The 22,242-nt window shown below is 33.0% G+C and overlaps 1 protein-coding gene across 1 annotated transcript in view; it reads left to right on the top strand.

The window, feature by feature from the left end:
* Positions 1-22,242, top strand: part of nolo (ADAMTS-like no long nerve cord) — a 206,984-nt gene that overhangs the window by 163,223 nt on the left and 21,519 nt on the right. The gene's annotated exons all lie outside the window — the stretch shown is intronic.

The raw sequence follows: 22,242 nt of genomic DNA, 5'->3' as shown, positions 1-22,242 counted from the left end.
TAAATAAATTTTTCAGCGACCAATCTGGCTTTAAATCTAAGACCAATAAAATTAAAATTAAAGGGTGATACGGTCAAAATTTGGTCAATATAAACTTGACGTATTTCTTTCAATTTTGCATTTAAAAAACCTGAACACCCCTCATTTTGAAGGTGTGTGTGTAGAATGTTGCTCCTATTTTGATTTTGGAATTCACTCTTCAGTTGTCAAAATGCCGTCAAAGCAAGAAGAGCAGCGTATCAAAATTTTGCTCGCGCATCGCGAAAATCCGAGCTACTCGCACGCAAAGCTGGAAAAATCGCTAAAAGTTGCCAAATCAACCGTTACAAATGTAATTAAAGTGTTTGGGAACGTTTGTCGACAGCCAGGAAGTCTGGATCGGGGGGAAATCGAAAACCGGAAGCCGCTGAGACGACAAAGAGAGTTGCTGGTAGTTTCAAGCGAAACCCTAACCTCTCTCTCCGAGATGGCGCAAACAAGCTGGGTGTATCGTCTACAACCGTGCATCGAGCCAAAAAACGAGCCGGACTATCGACTTACAAGGAGGTAGTGACTCCAAATCGCGATGATAAACAAAATACGACGGCCAAAGCGCGATCCCGGAGGCTGTACACGACAATGCTGACGAAGTTTGACGGCGTGGTAATCGACGACGAAACCTACGTCAAAGCCGACTACAAGCAGCTTACGGGACAGGAGTTTTATACGGCCAAAGGAAGGTAGCAGATATTTTCAAGCACATAAAACTGTCAAAGTTCGCAAAGAAATATCTGGTTTGGCAAGCCATCTGTACCTGTGGCTTGAAAAGCAGTATTTTCATAGCTTCCGGGACTGTCAACCAAGAAATTTACGTGAAAGAGTGTTTGAATAAACGTCTGCTGCCTTTCCTGAAGAAACATGGTTGTTCCGTACTGTTTTGGCCGGATTTGGAATCTTGCCATTAGGGTAAAAAGGCCATGGAGTGGTACGCCGCCAACAACGTGCAACACGCCAGAGCTGCGCCCAACTGAGAAATACTGGGCTATTGTCAAGCGGAACCTAAAAACTGCTAAGGACGAGCAGCAGTTCAAGGCAAACTGGCTTTCTGCGGCGAAGAAGGTGGACAAGGTGACTGTACAAAATCTGATGGCAGGTGTCAAGCGTGAGGCCCGGCAATTCGGATTTGGAAAAGCGAAAGCCTAACTGAATATTTTTCATGAATTTTATACTAATTGAACTTGAAAAAGAAATTTAATTTGATTTTTTAAATAAACGATTTCACCGATTTACACGCGTTTTCCCTTGACCAAATTTTGACCGTATCACCCTTCAATTTGTTTCAGAAAAAAACTTCTATAAATTTTTTTTAGCAGATTTCTGTAAGAATTTATTTTTAGAAATACATTATTTAAAAATTTATAGAAATTTTAATACATACACTCAAAAAAAAATTTTGACCTTCCCTTAAGGATTTTTGTATTGATTCCGAGCCGAAGATGCGGCTTCTTTAAAATAAAGAAATTTTTTAGCGACCTAAAAATCTAAAACTTTAAATCTAAGACCAATAAAATTAAAATTAGGATACAAATCTAATTTATCAAATTTTCATTCTCTTTTCGCGGTTTATTAATAAAGGTTCTCATGTACAAACAAATGCCCGTATACAAATCCAAATTATAACGGATATTTCAAAGTCAAAAATGTTTTCTTAGTTCCAAAAAAAAAAACTTTAAACCAAAAACGTAAAAATAAACATTAAACCAAAGACCCTCAAAATAAGTATTAGCCTATATTTGAAGCGTTTTTATCTTAAATGTAAAATTTCAATATTTCAGTTAATTCAAAGACAATTTCTTTAAATCATAAATGCGTATCTTTACTTTAAGGAAAATTAGCCTTAGTTCAAAGACATCGACTTTAACGGAGTGATGCAAATTTACAAAATCTGTGTCCTAAATTTATGGAAACAATTTTTGAAGCAAATATTATAAACCTTTTTTTATTTAAAATTTCATTATTTAAAAAAAAATTGTCCTTAATATTTTGTAAATTTGGTATCCTAAAATTTAGGTTGCGTAGTCTTTAAGCACGTAAATATTATCTATTTTATAGAAAAATATATTTATTTTTCTATTTTCTATTTTATAGAAAAATATATCGGAGACTAATTTTCCCTAAAACATTTCCATAGAAATTTTTTATAAATTATTTGTTTCACGAAAGTTTAAATGTAAGTTCGATTAATGACTGCTTAAGATATTACATTTTGGTTTAGTTTAATTAAATATAAAAAAACCGCCGTATATTTTAATATATTTCAAAAATGTTGCATAGTGTTGTCAGCCCCGCCCCCACCAGTCTTCCTTTTCCTGTGGCTTACGATGCTGATGATAATGTTAATGTTGTATTATGACTGTTTGTTATTTGTTGGCTTGCTTTTTTCGTTGTTGTTGTTGTTACTGTTTTTGTTTTCCCATTTTTATGAGTGTACAATTTTTTTGCAAAAATTTTCTTTTGTATCCTTGTGACTATGAATGGCTGGCACAAAAAAAACGAAAGGATTCATCTTTAGAGTGGTTAAAAGAAAACTTTGCTTTCATTGTTTTGTGGGTGTGAAGATTTGTTTTCTTTTTTTTTTTCTTTGTTTGCTATTGTGTTACTTGGTTATGTGTCGCTCTTTTGGAGTGTCAGTATGAAAATGTTTGTGTGCTTGTAAATGTGTGTACGTGCGTGTTAAAGGACTCTCTTGTTTTAGTTTGATGCACATTGTTTGTTCTTATTGCTGTTGCGCTTCCTTTGTGCCTAGTGTTGCTCAAGTATGCCTTCTTATGTGGTAGTAACCCCAATACGTATATGTGTGCGAGTGTTTTTTTATTTTTTTTGGTGTAACTAAATTCATACTTCATGTGTTCTTTTGTTGTTTTTGCTATCATTTTCCATTATTCCGTTTTTTGTTTAGTTTTGATTTTGTCATCTCATCATTGTTTTGTAGTGGTGGTGCTTGTCTCAAATCGTCATTTCCTTGAAGCGTGTGTGTGTGTTTTCTGTATGCTTACCACAGAATATCCATTTCCGTTTATCACAGATGAAACAAGTGCTAGAAGAAAACATTCATGTAATCATTATAGAAACCTTGAACAATTGATTGTTGTGGGTTTGTTTTTATTCTTGTTTGCTCCCACATTCTTTTCATTTATAAATTATGATATTCATGGTCTAACACTTTCCCATATGGCACAATTGTTTGTTTGTGTTTGTGTTTTTTTTTGTTTTTTGTTAACTAAAGCTTTGTTTCTCCATTATACAACTCCCTGTAATTTTTTCCATTTTTAAATGAATTATTTTCTTGCCACTTTTTATATTTTTTTGTTTTTACGCTATTCAGCACTAAATTTTATGCAGCACCCTAAGATACCTTCGCTTGTGCCCTTTGTAATACTATTTGCAAACATAAAACAAATAGGTGAGATTTTATTTCAAGCACACATCCTGTTTTCTCCCTTCAGTTTGTTGTAATGAATTGTTGAGATTCCTTTTTTTTTTTTGTTTGTGCGTTTTGCGTTTTAATTATATCCCATTAGTCAGTTGAAAACTTTAGCAAGACAACTTTTTGTTCCATTACTTAAAATTCCAATTTTTTTTGTTTATTTACAGTGTATATTTAAGAGCTAATTAAATAGTGATATAAATTAATTGCCAGCCTTTAATTAGAAAAAAAAATAACACAAATAATTTTGACAGCAGGGGTTTTTCAATAGAAACACCAGTCGAAAAATGATTGTGATGTTCAAAATATCAAATGAGTTTTATTTGAACAAATAGGCAAACCTTCAAAAACAAATACAAGGGACAGGCACCTATTAATGCACCTATTAATTGTGACGTAGACCCTTTACAGTACAGGGTGGCTGATATGTATTACAACCAACTCCAGGTCTCTATAGTCTGACAGTAATATATAGTCTTTATAAATAATTGAGGTAGACCTTCCAGATTTCAATTTTTTCTACACGCAAAGAAAAAAAACGTTTGGAAAGCGTGCACCGAAAACGTTTTTCTTTTGTTAGAGTTTTTTGAATTGCCTCGAAAATTTTAAACATTTATCACAAAAAAAAAAATCGTTTGTTCCAAAATTTTTATTTTTTCAATAAAAAAGTTATTTTTTAAAACAACAACACAGTCCATTTCGTTTATATCAAACACTGTTCTTTTCTGACTTTAGGTCTTTAATAAGACACATTTTACAGTTCAAAATTTAATATACTACAATGTAATGTTGAACATTTTTTCGGAATCTTCCGAACATATCTGGAATATATGTAAAAAAAAAAAACAAAAAAAAAACTTTGGTCGAGGCAGGGATCGAACCCACGACCCTTGCCATGCTAGTCGGACGTAGCAACCACTGCTCCACGGTGCCAAACTAAATGTTTGTTTCTGTTAAATAAACTTTGTTTATTCGGTTCGTGGACGCCGCAAGCTATGCTGTATAAATATAACTTATATGGATATTTATTTTTTGATGACCATAACAGGAACATAGCTCAGTGGTTAGTGTGTTGGCGTACAAAGTGCATGGTCAGCGGTTCGATTCTCCGTCCAGGCGAAAGGTAAAAAAATTTTAAAAATTTATAAAATCATATAATTTCTTCTACATTGTTAGTCTTCCAAATAAACTTCCTTGCAGCGAAAAGCAAATGAGAAACGAACTTTGTTTGTCTAAAATTTCGTTTGGGTGGAAAGAATTTTTTTTTTGCGTGTACATGCTGTTAGTACAAGTAGAAACAGAGGAAAAATGAATGTTTTTAACATTAGGTATAATTCGGTAGTGAAAGGGTTAAGAAATAAAGTTATTCGTAATGGAATTAAAGCGTTACAGTGTGATTTCTATATATTTAGCTCGAAAGTGGCTACAAGTGGCTATCATAAAATCGTTTGTTTCACGTATCATTGATCGATACTGTGATACTGGTAGTATTGCATCACATCCAAAATTGGATGCAAAAATCGCAAACAACACCAGAAAGTGAAGATCAGATTTTAACGAAATCCAAGCCTCAGTGACACAAAACTTTTGGACTTACATTTCGAGAGAACGAAGGCGACGTATACTGAAAAATGCTCTAAATGGACTAACGAGATTGAAGTTTCAAAAAGTGCAAGAACTCACCGTTGCAGAAAACAATTTAGACTGAAAAGAGCCAAGAAGTTCCTTTACTTGAACTTAAGTGCCAGGGTTACCGAATATGATTTTGTCCACAGAAAAACCATTCGAAATTGAGCAATTTGTGAATAAACAAAATTATTGGGTTTACATGCCAAAAAGGTCAGCTGTAAATGTATACCTTTGACTGGCCAGCAGAACTCAATCGCCTCCTATGGTAACAGTGTGGGATGACATTAGTGTCGATGATTGCTCCCCGCTTGTATTCATCGACCGTGGGGTCAAAATAAATGACGAATAATATCGGTTAAATATCCTAGAGACAGAATTGGAGCCCTGAGCAGACAAATATTTTGGCCATAGGCCATGGACATTCCAACAGGACTCAACCCCATCGCACTCACTAAGCCTCTACCAAAAATGGCTTAAAATAGATGTTTCATTTCTACCGCACAATATCCCACCAAAAAAAGTCACCAAAAAAGTAGTGAAAATGTTCTTTTTTTGATCCGTAAGTGGTGCAAAATTGGCGCAGAAGCGATAATTTTGACATGGGCTTGTCATAGGATGGATGTCCACCATTTCACTTCTTAAGGTGTGATGCGAATCCAATGATTTGGATGTGAATAAATAAATTTTGTGATATTTTGACGAATAAATAATTTTTAAATTTTTTTATGATTTTTGATGCATTATAACGCTTGTCTGGAACGTTTGACATCAAATATTTTCAAAAATTCACAATTTTTGTAAAAAGGATTTAGCATTTTTTTCGGAAAAATTTAAATTTCCCATTAAAAATATGAAAAAAGCGAGTTATAACAAATTAACTCAAATGAACTTCCTGTGCAGTTAAAATAAAGAAAATCTTTGGGAGGACATTTTTGAAAGTGCTTTTCAAGTTGTGTCTTAAGAAGAACTTCCAAATTTTTTTGCTGGGATACACCAAAATTTCCGGGTCTCAATCCTTTGGACTATTGTGCCTTTGACATTTTAAAAAGTAAGGTTAACACTTCAAAAATACCAAAGCGTTGATCATCTCAAGACTTCGCCACTTCTACAGAAATTAGCCAAAATATCACAGATCCACTTTCGTGCAGCGTATGGTGGCTTTGTCGGTCGTTGGAAGGCTAAAATTCGTATCATTGGTAGACAATTCAAACAAACAAACAAACAATTTAAACTCATGCTAAAATTTGATGTTATTTCCGACATTGTTGACTTTTTAATTTAAACCGATTTCAACCAAAATTGGCACGTATATTGAGTACGTTAATTCTAATCCCTGTACAATATTCAAAGTAAATTAGGGAAAAACTCTGGCTGCTGGAGCCATATAAGTGTATATCGGGCGAAAGAGATATATATGGGAGCTGTATCGAAATCTGTACCAGTTTCAACCAAATTAGTTTAACTTTACGACACCATTAATTGTACTCCTTGTGCAAAATTCTAAGCAAATCTTATAACGTGGTTTTGTCGTCGGCTGAGGACCCACAAATGTATTTATACAATAATAGTAGTACGAACTTTATTTATTTACGTGTAATGCTTATGTTTGCAAGGTATGATGGGGAGTCGGTGATTTATTATGTAGCTTCTTAGTAAAGATGCCGGTGGATCGGTTGTTGACGATTTGGTTCGGCTAAAGTCGTTGATACGGTGTCGGTGATTGTTCGGTGACGCGGTTAGTGATTCGGTTGATGGTTCGGGATTGTCGTTGACTATTCGGTTGAAGGCTCGGTTGATGATTCAGTGGTGGTGATGGTGGTCAGCCGTCGGTGGCTGTCCGGTGTCGATGAGTCGGTTGTGTTGGTTTGGTCGGCTGTCGGTGGTTGGGCGATGTTTATGATTCGGGTGATGCGGCGGTAGGTTGATGTTTCGGGTGATGCGGCGATATGTTGATGATTCGGGCGATGCGGGATATGTTGATGATTCGGGTGATGCGGCGATTCAGTGTTGATAGTGTATGTTGATAATCCGGGTAATGTGGGGATTCGGCGTTGATTGTTGATTCGTTGTTAGGTTAGTAACAAAACTACAAACTACTTGCCGAAGATACTAGTGGAAGCAAGCTAATAGCCGGAGCTATTAGTGCGGAAGCAAGCTAATAGCCGAAGCTATTAGTGCGGAAGCAAGCTAATCGTCGGGAAACGATTAGTGCGGAAGCAAGCTAATAGCCGACTCTAGTGCGAAAGCAAGCTAATAGCCGAAGCTACTAGTGCGGAAGCAAGCTAATAGCCGAAGCTATTAGTGCGGAAGCAAGCTCATCGTCGGGAAACGATTAGTGCGGAAGCAATCTAATTGCCGAAACAATTAGTGCGGAAGCAAGCTAATAACCGAAGCTATTAGTGCGGAAGCAAGCTAAATGCCGAAACACTTAGTGCGGTGGTAGAGTTACTGACGCTTAGTGTGAACTAACTGCGGTCGCGCCACTCGTCGTGTTCAATTCCCTTCGGCTGTCCGGACTCCATGCTCGTTGCCCAAAAACCCTGAGTTTATATTCTCCCACAGCCACGACGTAGATGGGAATTATACTCATAGCACGCAAAAATAAATGTTGCCCAAAGTCAGATTGCCTTATAAATCATTCCTCCCACCCAGACTGCATTGAATGACAGTGGGTATGTGGAGAGTAGAGCAGTGGGTATGTGGCCACACAAGGCGTGTGCCTTTATATTATACAACATGAGGACGAATACAATACAAAAAGGAGGACGAATACAATACAAAAATATGTAAGGACGAATACAATACAAAAATGTATGTCGTTCCGTTACAATCTGGCTGAAATTTTGGCTTCTGGGGCCATATTAGTAGATATTGGGCGATGGATATATATAAAACTGCACCGATTTCTTCCAAAATCAATAGGGTTCTATACTGACCCAAAACACATACTTGTGCCAAATTTTATTGGACTAAAATTGCGACCTAGACTTTGATTACAAAAATGTGTTCACAGACAGACGGACATGGCTAAATCGACTTAAGGACCCACCCTGAGCATTATTGCAAACATATGCACTGACTTATAATACCCTATTCCACAGTGTGGCGCAGGTTATAATAAAAAAATATAGCCCTTTACTTTGTTTTAAAATATCAGCCACATTCTATTTGTACAATTTCAAAAGGGGTCCCTAGATTATTTAGGTCAGGTTAGGTATAGAGGCAGCCCGATATTTCAGGCTCACTTAGACTATTCAGCCCATAGTGTTACCACAGTTGTGAACTTCTCTCTTATCACTGAGTGCTGTCCGATTCTATGTTAAGCTGAACGACAAAGGACCTACTTTTTATAGCCGAGACCGAACGGCGCTCCACATTGCGGTGAAACCACTTTGAAACACCCAGAAATGTTACCAGCATTACTGAGCGGGGATAATTCACCGCTGAAAAACTGTTTGGTGTACGGTCGCAACTGGGGTGGAACCCATGACCCTAGTGAGCCTGATACATCGGGCTGCCATCTAATCTAATGTATGCAAGGCGGGCATGCTAACCATTGAACCAAGGGTTCGCTGCTCGGGCGCCAGTTATATGTTAATTGGACAAATTTCATCTTAAGGAATCAAAAAATCTGAGTTCGTGTGATCCCAACTGTACTCGACATCTTTCAATCTTCTCAAACTATAGTTCAGAACTTCTAAATAACTGTCGCCTTTACCCCCTTCATTCTTCTTGCTAGTTTTTTTATGGAAAATATATTTCTTCTCAATTTACCCTCAGGCATATTCGCTAATTATTATTCATATAACATCAGCGCAACTTTTTCGCAAAATAAATATGCAAATTAAAGCCGTAAATTAACCTTTGACTTTTTGGCCTATCATAAACTATTTGAAAAAAAAAATGAAACACAATCAAATGCATTATATACATGTGTACATATATATGCATAAGCTTTTGATTGTAATCATTTGCATAAATTGATTTCAAGTTCATTTCGATTGAATGCAATTTATGTCATTTTTGTTGCCATGATTAATTTGCATTGATCTTATATTCCTTGGGCAGGGTAATTTTTGTTGTTGTAGCGTTGTTTTAAATGACTGCTACTAAAATGTTCATTAAATGGTCCATATGGTCCGAGTTTAAAATCTGCTGTCAGAGCTTATGAAATTTTTATGCCAATTATTTATGGGGATTTTTGTACAATTTTTGAAATTGATAGAGAATGTGGGTTTTGTTGAAAATTTTCCCCAAAAAAAAAACAGAAACAGAAATAATTTACCTTATAGCAGAAACAATGACAATTTTTTTTATTCACTATCTACAACATTTTTCGTTTATCGCATAGCTCCTGTTTTTGGTTGAGATCATGGACCGTCTGGGGCGAATGATTAATGTTTGCATTTTGTTTTAAAACGGAAATATGCTTGTATGCCTTGTTCCCGCTTTTTTGTAGTTTAATAGATATATACAAACCAAATAATCCAGCTGTAGATGTTTGATATTGTATTAATTTTTTTTATACAAAAAAAATCCTTTCCCTATATAGAACATTTTATTTATGGTTTTTATGGTTTTTTTGCTTATTTTTATTCAATGTTTTTTAATATATGATTTATTTAGTAACTGGAACAGATTTACTGTAGTCGCTTTTTTTAACTCCTCACATTCACATTGAATGCAAATATAGTCCACCAGTCCAGTAGCTGACAACATTTTGTACATATCACCATTACTGGTTCTTTTTTTCCACAGATTTCTTATATTTTTATATTGCTCTACATATTCTTATCTACAACTACAACTACAATTACTAGTACTACTATTCCCTTTTTTCTACTATGCCGTATTATCGTTTCTTGTTTTTTTTTTTTTTTGTGTGATTTTTTTATATCCTTTTTTTCTGGTTCAACATGTAATGGAACCAATGAACCATTCAACCAACCAACAACTCTACTCAACCAACACAAATACATTTAATTTTTATATCAAACAAATTACAATCAATGGAACATTGAGCAAAATGTATATCCTTGTTTTTGTTACAACAACATTTATTCCAAAACCAAAAACAAACACCATTCCTTGGTTCGTTATTATCCTGCCATATACAAAACTGGCTCACAACTTTATACTCTACAACATTTTCACTAGGTAATAACCAAAGAAAAAAATCACTATTCCAATACAAATTTTTTATTAATACAAAACACCATAAAATATTTAATTTAATATTTAGCTGGGTTTTGTTTACATAAAATTTTCCCCCAAAAAAAACACTCAAAATTATATGACAATTTTTTTTAAATGAATTTGGTTAAATTGGCTCTAAGACAAAACAGAACCTCAACTAAAGCGTCTATTATTAATCTACTTAGTCTTACAAGCCATGAAATATATTGATATCATACCAAATTTTAGCAAATGCATGACTTTTTTCCAAAACTATATATTTTTTTATTATTTAACAGCCTTAAAGTAGGCTTTAAGTTTTTTTATTTAAAACCCTAATTGTATGCTTTAAATGTTAGAATACAAAATACAATACAATTACAAAAAATACAATATATGGATCCAATAGATCTAATTTTACAAAAAAACCCAAACAAATATAAGACCAATTTTATACAAAAATATAGGACCACTTTTATACAAAATTAAGACCATATATTGTAGTTGTTGCTTTTAGATTAATACCTCTTCACATTGGCAAATAAATATTATTTTTCTGTCAGCCAAATAGTATGCAACGAATTAAAGTTTTTGTAGCCCATTTCATAGAGCTACAAAAATAAACAAAACAATTAAATTAAAACGCCTCGAGTTGGATTTTGTACGAGCGGATCTTTTAGGGTTTTCTTTATAAATATTACGAATATTGTTATAGTTCGAGATTTAATTAAATTAAATATATAATTAATTTTCTAATTTTATTTTTATTTTGTTTTATCCAAAACAAAAATCAATCAATGAAATTTGTTAAATCAATTAGGTTTTAATCAATTTTTTATACCCACCACCATAAAATGGTGACGGGGGTAAAATAAGTTTGTCATTCCGTTTGTAACACATCGAAATATTGATTTGCGGCTATATAAAGTATATATATATATATTCTTGATTAGGGAGAAATTCTAAGACGATTTAACCATGTCCGTCTGTCAGTCTGTCTGTCTGTTGTAATCACGCTACAGTCTTCAATAATGAAGCAATGTGCTGAAATTTTGCACAAACTCTTCTGCATGCAGGTCAAGTTTGAAGATGGGCTATATCGGTCCAGGTTTTGATATATTCCCCAATATAAACCGAAACCGTAGTTTTTATCCAATTCGCCTGAAATTGAATCTAGAGATACCTTAGAACCATAAAGGGGTGTGCCAGAAATGGTGAGTATCGGTTCTTGCTTTGGTATAGCACCCATATAGACCGATCTCCCGATTTTATTTCTTGGACTTCTAGAAACTGTATTTACTATCCGATTTGGCTGAAATGGGAAATCTAGAGGTATTTTAAGACCATAAAGAGGTGTACCAAAAATGGTGAGTATCGGTCCATGGTTTGGTATAGCCCCCATATTGACTGATCTCCCAATTTAACTTCTTCGGCTTATAAAATTTTTTTTATCCTATTTGCCTGAAATTGGAAATCTACAGGTATTTTAGGACTACAAAGAGGTGTGCAAAAATTATGAGTATCGGTCCATGTTTTGGTATAGCCCCCATATAGACCGAGCTCCCTATTTTACTTCTTGGGCTTATAAATATTGGAAATTTAGAGGTATTTTAGGACCATAAAAAGGTGTGCCGAAAATGGGGAATATAGGTCCATGTTTTGATATGGACCGATCTCTAGATTTTACTTCTTGTGTAATAAGACCATAAAGAGGCGCACCGAAAAAGGTGAGTATCGGTCAATGTTTTAGTATAGCCCGATCTACCGATTTTACTTTTTGGGCTTATAGAAACCATAGTTTTTATCTGATTTGCCTGAAATTGTAAATATACTGGAATTTTAAATACACTGGAATAAATATACTGGAAAATGGGCCATATAGGCCGATTTCACTTCTTGAGGGTATAGAAGGGGCATTGATCATGAAAATTGCTTGAAACTGAATGTAAAATTTCCAGATTTTACTTCACGTAATCATTTAAATAATGGGGATGAAAATCTACAGATTTTAGATTTCAAATCAAGGCGTAATTTCATCATTATCTTGCATACTTACAAGAGATGTTAATGATTTCTCTAAAACTCAAACAAAAATGGTTCTTATAAATCCAAAATCTTGTATAGTCTTCATAGGTAAAATCTTTAAATTTATCTTCGGGAAGTGTACTTGTTTAACTGCTCTGCTTGAGAGAATATCTCTCATCAAACCCCCTTGAAGGGAGCCACCGTGGTGCAATGGTTAGCATGCTCGCCTTGCATACACAAGGTCGTGGGTTCGATTCCTGCTTCGACCGAACACCGGTGGATTATCCCACCTCAGTAATGCTGGTGACATTTCTGAGGGTTTCAAGGCTTCTCTAACATAAGTGGTTTCACTGCAATGTGGAACGCCGTTCGGACTCGGTTATAAAAAGGAGGTTAACATGGAATCGGGCAGCACTCAGTGATAAGAGAGAAGTTCACCAATGTGGTATCACAATGGACTGAATAGTCTAAGTGAGCCTGATACATCGGGCTGCCTGATACATCGGACCTAACCTAAACCCCCCTGAAATTTCAAAGGAAACTATTATATTTGATGGTTGGTGGTGGGTATTTAACATTCGGCCCGGTCGAACTTACTGCTTTATATACTTGTTTTTTTTTTTTTTTTTTTTTTTTAATTTTTTAATTCGCAATTAATTTTTTAGTTGACACTGGTGATTGAGGCTATCATTTCCAGAAGTTTAAAATAAAACTTGATTGATTTTTTTTTAATTTTGATGTTATATGAACTGATCTTTCCAACTAACATATACAGAAAAAATATCACGAATATTATTATAATTAAAAAATTAATTTAATTAAAAACTTTATTGATTTTTTAATTTTAATTTTAATTTTTGGATCGAAAACAAAAATCAATCAACGAAGTTTGTTAAATCCCCTAATTGATTTAACAAACTTCATTTGAAATAACTTTTTTTTAATTTTTGAATTGGCACTGATGATTAAGACTATTACTTCGAGAAGTTTAATTAATTATACTTATTTCTGGTGACATCGATTACCCGGTATTACCTGAAAATATCCACTTCAGGGTTCCTCTTAGGACATTGCGTAGTAGTGAGTTGTTTCATATACCCCCTCATTAGACTAATTATGGTTCCAATGAACCAATGAGTCCTGCATTGGCTGAATTTAATAATATCTCTAATGAGGATATTGATATATTTGATATATTTTCTAAATTTGTTAATATTCCAGATTTAATATATTTTTAGTTTTAAGTCTGTAAAGAATGTTGTATTTCCATAGACTTAAATAAATATATAAATTAATTTTGTGTTGAATCACTTTAGTTCCTTTAAAAAAATTGCTTAGATTTACAATTTATTAATATTTTAGTTTTCTAATCAAATTACCATTCATATCTTATTTTCCTAAAATTATTGCCATGTTTATGTCATTTGCCCTAAAAATATACTGTCCTAAATATCATCCTAATTTTATGCTTTAAAATTTTCTTCGTTACAATTTACCGTGTAACTCATAGAATATTTTCTCTTTTTACAATTTACTACACAGTCTTCATAGAACGTAATTTTTTTTATTTCATTTCTAAAGTTTACTATTACAGATTATCATTAGAAAAAAAGGCTTCGCCCTTTCGCATATTACATTGTAATCATCATTATGTCCTTACAATTTGTTTTACCTTCAATACAATTCTGTTTTTAATCATCCAACTCCATACATGTGAGTGATGAATAGCCTTGCTAGCTTCATAATATGAACAGCAGGATCTTAGAGGAGTGGGTAATGAATGAAATTGCCTACGTTGTCTATAACCATACACACATTTGTTCTTTCTTTCTTTCGTATAATATTGTTGACAAGTTTTCCTCATTACTAACAACCCAGTCTCTAGAGGCACTTAAGTGCGACCTCCTTTTCCTTGTTGTGTATACACGTTTTTTTTTGTGATTTTTTTTTTTTTTTGCCTCTCAAGATACAGACCCTGTTTGTTGATGTGTCATGCGATAAACAAAAACGCATTGCAACCAATACATTCATGTCACCGAGCAATGGATTGGTTGTCATCTGGGAAAGAAGACTTAAAGAAAGAAATATAATATAGTGCCAGAAAAATATCGAAAATTTTAAGGCCTTGGTATGAAAGTAATACAACTAAAATTCTACTATAATCCCAATTTAAGATGGATATAAAGAAATATTTAAAATTAAATAGTAAGAATTGGGTTGCCCACTTATATTAAAAAAACATCACATAACATAAATATTTTCAATTTTTATTCTTTGAAGAACTTAACAGGGCTATATTTTATGTGAATTTTATGTGAATTTAATCTCATCTGGAACCACCTCACCTATTGCCTAAGCTTGGGGACAATTTAAGGAAATTTCGATTTTAATTTAATTTTACCTTGGTACATATAAATCGAATATCATTTCAGTGGTTTTGAATTTGATGAGCCTACTACAAAATGGTTTCATTTTATAAAATCTCAAAACACCTCTCTGTCTCGCTTTCATTGTCTCCTAACATTTCCTTAAAATATTTTCTTCTAATATTTCCTTAAATATTTTTAAAAATATTAGATTTTTATAACCTAAACCACATAGTGGTCAGGGTATAATAATTTTGATCTGCCAAAAAATGTTCCTACCATAAAATATATACCGATCGACTCAGAATCACCTACTGATCTAGCGCTTGGAGTCCGTCCATCTGTCCGTCTGTCCATGTATTTGTTGTTCACAGGATTCCGGTCCCAATTATTAACCGATTTAGATTAAATTTGGTACAGGGTGTTTTTTGGGCACAAGGGCGAACGCTATTGAAGTTGGAAGAAATCGGATCAAATTTAGATATAGCTCCTATATATATGTATCGACCGATTTCGACAAATGGGTTCACGTTGCACTTTTTTACTAACCGATCATCGTCAAATTTGGCACAAAGTGATCTTACTTACCATTCTTTCTGTGTGCAAAATTCCATCGAAATCGTTTCAGATTTAGATATAGCTCCCATATATATGTATCGCCCGATTTTCGGCCATAAGTCCTTTATTTATCTCCGATCTCCGATTATCAACCGATCTTACTCAAAGTTGGCGTACTGTAATCTTCTATAGTAATTACAATATGTGCAAAAAATAATGGAAATTGGTTCAGATTTAGATATAGCTCCCGTATATATGTATCGCCCGATTTTCTAAAAATTTGGCCATAAGTCCTCTATTTATCAACCGATCTTACTCGAATTTGGCCAAATCTAATTTTCTATGGTATTTACTATATCTGCACAAATTCATCGAAATCGGTTCAGATTTAGCTATAACTCCCATATATATGTATCGTCCGATTTTCCCAAATTTGACCATGCAACCCTTAGGTTAGGTTAGGTGGCAGCCCGATGTATCAGACTCACTTAGACTATTCAGTCCATTGTGATACCACATTGGTAAACTTCTCTCTTATCACTGAGTGCTGCCCGATTCCATGTTAAGATCAATGACAAGGAACCTCCTTTTTATAGCCGAGTCCGAGCGGCGTTCCAAATTGCACTGAAACCACTTAGAGAAGCTTTGAACCCCTCAGAAATGTCACCAGCATTACTGAGGTGGGATAATCCACCGCTGAAAAACTTTTTGGTGTTCGGTCGAAGCAGGACTCGAACCCACGACCTTGTGTATGCAAGGCGGGCATGCTAACCATTGCACCACGGTGGCTCCCTTATTTATTGACCGATCCTACTCAAATTTAGCACACAGTAACCGTTTATGGTATCAACCAAACCTGCAAAGTATCATTCAAATCGGTTCAGATTTAGATATAGCCCCCATATATATGCAACGCCCGATTTTAAGAAATTTGTCCCAAATAACCTTATTTTTGACCGTAGTGGCCTAATTTATTAACCGATCTTATTCAAATTTAGCACAAGGTAATCTCCTATTATAGCAACCAAACCTGCAAATATCATCTAAATCGGTTCAGATTAAGATATAGCTTCCATATATATACATCGCTCGATTTTCCCAAATTTGGCCATAATACTTTTATTTATTAACCCATGCTACTCCAGTGTCAAATTTTTATGTTTTATCCGATCGTATTTAGACTTACATTATAATATTGACCGATTTTCACGAATTTGGATTTAAAAATTAATGTGGGTAACATTATTTTTTTTGGTCCTAGGACTTTTGTATTACTTCATGGATTAATAAATAAAAATAAATAAATTAATTAATTGAGCAATTTCCTCTTTTTTAATAATGGTCTCAATATTAGTTGTATACTAACTCAGTAGGTGCAAAATTAACTATAGCTACAATATCAGACATATATGTTCAGATTGTGAATAAAACTCCCCTAAACATGTACCCTTTAATTAGCTCCTAACCCTATTTCAATTATACCCAACAAATACTTATGTTTACTAATTCAGTAGGGGTGGTTTAGGGTATGATATAGTCGGTCCCGCCCGACTTTCTACTTTACTCACTTGTTTATGGTGAATTTAATGTCATTTTGAACCACCTCACCTATTGGCATGCTCGGAGCCACTTTTAGGCAAATTTCATTTTAATTCAATTTTACCCCAAAAACATATTAATAAATTTCAGTGGTTTTAAATTGCAAGAGCCTTCTACACAAGGCCTTCATTTTATAAAATCTGAAAATACCTCTCTGTCTCACTCTCTTTCTCTTCTGTCATTTCCTTAAGTTTTCCATACAACCAAACGTTGCATACTTTAAGGTGTCAGTATGTGAAAGTGTGTGTGTATGTGTTCACAACACATGAACCATGGATAATGACTATGCACTTGGGCTTTGAATTGTACTATGGTTATTATCCCCAGTCTAAGTTATGATCATCATGCACATACAATGCATATTAAGTCTAGCGTTGTAATGGAAGAACAAAAAGAAACTTAATCACTAAAATGGCAGTTTCTTTATCACCGAGAGGAAATCATTGACAAGTATTCGATTGCTCACTTTACACCGTTTTTGTGACATTTGTCGATTATGACAAGATTGACACGATTGATAGTCGTAAACATTTTAGACCTCAAAATAAGAACAAACATTTTTGAAAAGTGCTGTTTTATTTTTCATCAATAGGCTTCTTTCGAATAAACCGTAAACTACACATAAATTCATTTGACATCAAATGCCCATAATATTCCTTAATTTAATTGAATGAAACCTTAACTTATGGTTTAAGTTTTCGTTTCAACTCTAGTTGTAAAAATAATGCGCCCTTTTTTGAATTCCAAATGTAATACAATATTTAAATACACTTCCAGGTGAATTCATATCTATTTGTTGCATACATTTATATGCATTTATTCAGTTTCCAACATATTCGGGAAGTAAGCTTGAAATTCCCTTCCGCCCTCTCAAAAAAGAGAATGTGAAGAGAAGTAACAAACCAGAAATAGTGCATTTGAACAATCTGTAGATTAGTTTTAAAATTTATTGATGTTCTGGCACATAAGAAACACTGCATATTACTTCTTTTATGGAGAGGGATTTTTTGCCATTTCACTGGCAAACATGAAATCCAGAAAAACATTTTGTGGAAAAAGGCATTGCAAATTCACAAATGGTTGTAAACAATTGCTACATCCTTTTTTTTGTTTTGGTGGAGGTAAAGACTTACACTAGTATGGTCAAATACTATTTTTGTACACACTTTCATAAAACCAGACGTTTGCTGCCACATATACATAAGTACATATAAATATATTTATTTGTGTGCATGTTTATTTCGATATTTACATATCTATAATAGAGGAAGCTTTATTGGTGAGATAGCATATAAGGACATCCCAAGGATTTGATGTTTAAACATTAAAATGCAATCTCTGAAAAGGCTCAAGTAGATCATGATCAACTATAACCTAAACCACAATGTTATAAGAAGAATAATGAATTTGATCTCACACTTTGAGTTGATCCAGGCTAGGATGTGCGCTCGTCCTGCTGACCTTGTATTTTTTAGAAACATTTTTATCGCAATTCTAAGATAATTTTCATAACATTTGGTACAGACTATTTTTCGCCCCATGAAGGATTGCACTATTGCATTTGGTATCAGAGAAATTGGATTTTTGTTTTGTAATCCTCAAGGTATATTCTATTCTAGAGAAATTTTACTAAATTCAACATTAAGAATTTTTCTTTCTGGAAACTTAAATATATTGAAAATCCGTCATAGTATTTCTTTCGATGAAGCCTCCTCCCGCCCTTTCTGTGAAGTAGTCCCCCCGAAAAAAGGTATGGGGTCCAACATATGGAGAAAGGCCTGTAGCGATTCTGCAAAATTGGCCCTGATCACCCCATCCAGAATAAGGGGTGTTTATCATACCAAATGAATCCCAGTGTCCCATTGGCCGATAATCTGCTTTGGTCCTATATTTCGGCTGTTCTTGGTTCTCCAAAGTACTGTAGATATCTCAAAGGATTAATGTCTACACACAAAAAAAAAATTTTCTGAGTCAATCACCAAATTAATTGATCCAATTAACTTTTTAATTGAAATGTCTTCAATCACGAAAATGATAGTATCAATCACAGTTTTAATTGGACATAGAAAAAATTCTTGATTAAAAAATTAATTGATTTTTTCAGCAAATTTCAATTAATTTTTTAATTGATTCAATTAAAAATTTAATTGATGTTGATTGCAAAACTCAATTAATTTATTAATTAAAAAAGGTAACTATTTTTCATTACTTTCTGAATTGGCTTAGAGTTTTTATTTGAATTAACAAATGATTGTTTGAAATACATTTTTAATTAAAAATTTAAAAAAAAATCAGCACTTTTTTAACCCTTTCACTACCGATGTCCGCTTTGAAGGACATTCGAAAAAGACACCAAATTCTATTTTTCCACTTAGTTTTGATTTATTTCTCGATGTTATTTTAAAGTAGAGGCTTTAATCTAAATAACCTATAACTATTTTCTATATTGGTGAGGTCCAAGAGATTTTTTTGTAAACTTCTTTAGAAATAAACGAAAAATACGAAAATTTGAGACAATTTTTCTACTGTATGTTTCTAGTAAATGGACATTCATACGAAAACTATAGCTGGCACTTTTTCGGGTTCTTTTTTGTATTTTTGCTCACACTTTGAAGGACATTATAGGCCAAATAGCGCTTATTTTCGTAAGGCCACTTGGTCACAATTCAAGAATCAAATTTTCAAAACAAGCTCATATAGCTCTTGAAGTATTTGAAGTAGGTTTTCAAAATGGCAATTTTTGTTCTACATGCTGGTAGTACAAGTAAAAACAGAAGAAAAATTATAGTTTTTAACATTAGGTTTATTTCGGTAGTGAAAGGGTTAACAGAATTAGTCTTCCCAATTTGATTAAAAAGTTAATTGTATCAATTAATTTTTTAATTAAAAATTTAAAAATTTTCAATCATTGACTTAATTAATTTAATGTTTCTATCATGATTAAAAAGTTAATTGTATCAATTAATTTATTAATTGAAAAAATTTTCAACTTCAATTAACTTTTTAATTGGAAATATTTTGGTGATATTTTTTCTGTGTACTGTCTCAGCTGTATAGCGCACCTACCGTATTGCTATAGTTAGCTTGCCCTCCTCACATACACAGGTTCATGGATTCAATGCCAGTTGTGAACGAAAGCAAAAATGTTTTTCAATGTGTTCTAATCCCCTCTCAGTAATGCTGGTGACATTTCTGTGTGTATTAAAGAATCTCTTCATTTCACTATAATGTGAAAGGCCGTTGTTTTTTTTTTCAAATTTGGCTCCGTCCGAATTTAGATGTTTTTGCTTGTTTTTTTATTAGATCGTCTAATAAATAAAGATAATGCGGCCATAATTCTGAAAATTGCATGATACATAAATATGATCTATATCTAAATTTGGTCCGAATTTCAAATTTATTCTGAATGATATTGCGGCCTCTATTGTATACATATAAAATAAGTGATCAGCCGGACCAAGACACTAGATTGGTTCACCTAGAGATTCTTTGGAAATCAGTCCATAGAAATAAAATATTTTTTTGGGGGTTCCATAATCTAATTAATTGATCCAATTAAAAATTTAGATTTTTTTTTTTGATTAAGAACTAAATTGACTCAATTAATTTTTTAATAGAATTCAATTACAATTTTAATTTTAAAAGAATATTACTGAAGCTATTTTCTGTGTATGCTTTAGCCAACTCTTAAACTCGGAATCTTAGTAACTACATAACATATATTTAGCTACCAACATTTATTTTTTTTATTTCATTCCTACTCGTAGAGAATCAGCTAAAATGCAGTATTCAGTGTATTGTGTTGAGTTCATACACGGACGAAAAAGACTGTTTTTCATATGTTTGGGTGTAAAAATTATATGTTTGGAACTGAAATTTTTTAACACAATATTTTTAGGTGCAAGCATATAATGTTCATAAACTAGCATAACATGTTTGGGACATATATGTTAATATGTTAGAACATATTATGTTTGGGACATACATTTTTTGTAAATATAATATGCTTAGATGCAAACATATATTAAATTGGAAATAGCCTATAAACATATATGTGTTTAGAATGAGATACCTAGAGAGTACGCTGCAAGTAAAAGAATGGAAGTAACCAATTGGCGCCTTAAAAATATATATACAAAAAGAAAATTTCATTAATTTTTTTCTACCAGTCTATTTATGTCTAAGTTGAAACAAAATATGTTTGAACAATACAAACAATATTTTGTTTGGACCAATCCTGAAAATATATATGCTTGAAGCAAAATGTGTTTGGGGCAATTTTTTTGAGGGTGTAGAAATACGGGGAAGAGCAATTTTAGACTATGTTTACAGACCTTTCATAAACACAGCAAGGTTATATCTGTTTATTTTGTAGATAGTATGGCTACATATGTCAGCCAACAAATCTTCATGAATCCGCATATGTATGAGGTTGTGTGTGCTTCAACATATGAATATATTTATTAAGCACACTAACTTTACAGAGTACATCATACTATGTGTGTGGTATATAATTTACAATATTTTCTTTACCACAAAAAGGATACATTTGTATGTGCATTCATGATGCGGGCAAACAAATAAATAGCCGAACATTAATATGGGTAATAAATTTATTCGATATTGAAATATCAAAACAATATCGAGTTTAATTGTATAGATGGAAAATACACTCAAAAAAGTTTACTTGGATCCAAAGATTTTGACCTTCTCTTAAGGATTTTAAAATTGATTCCGAGCCAAAGATGCGGCTTCTTTAAAATAAATACATCTTTGACGGACCTCCCTGGCTTTAAATCTAGGATTATTTATCCTAGATTTAAAGCCAGGGAGGAATTAGATACAGATCTCATTCAATGTTTATCCTCTTTTTGCGATATATTAATAAAGGTATTTATGTACAAACAAATTCCAATTATGACAGGTACTTCAAAGTAAAAACTGTTTTCTTAATGTTAAAAAAAAACTTTAAATCAAAGATGCAAATCCTTAAAATAAGTCTTAGCCTATATTTCAAGCGATTTTATCTTAAATTTAAAAATTCAATATGTCAGTTGAGTTAAAGACGATTTTTTTAAATTAAAAATGTTTTTCTTCATTTTAAGGAAAATTTGCCTTACTTCAAAAATCTACAACTTCAGCAGAGAGACGGAAAATTTCAAAATTTGTGTCCTAAATTTAATGAAAAAATTGTTTGAAGCCAAGATTATAAACTTTCATTTAATTAAAATGTCATTACTTTAAATAATTTTGTCCACAACTTTGGGTAAATTTCAATTCCTAAAATTTAAGTTGCATAATCTTCCATATTATGTCAATATTTTTTTCAGTGTAGGTTTAGAATATGGAACACTCTTTGATTTTAAAGTAAGTTCACCTTTGATAGCATTAGAAATTATTTATTTTTATATTAAATTTATTTAA

This window comes from Haematobia irritans, chromosome 2 (assembly GCF_050003625.1).
Source record: "Haematobia irritans isolate KBUSLIRL chromosome 2, ASM5000362v1, whole genome shotgun sequence".
Taxonomy (NCBI): domain Eukaryota; kingdom Metazoa; phylum Arthropoda; class Insecta; order Diptera; family Muscidae; genus Haematobia; species Haematobia irritans.
The sequence above is the reverse complement of the archived record's forward strand: the minus strand, read 5'-3'. Positions and strand labels throughout refer to the sequence as shown.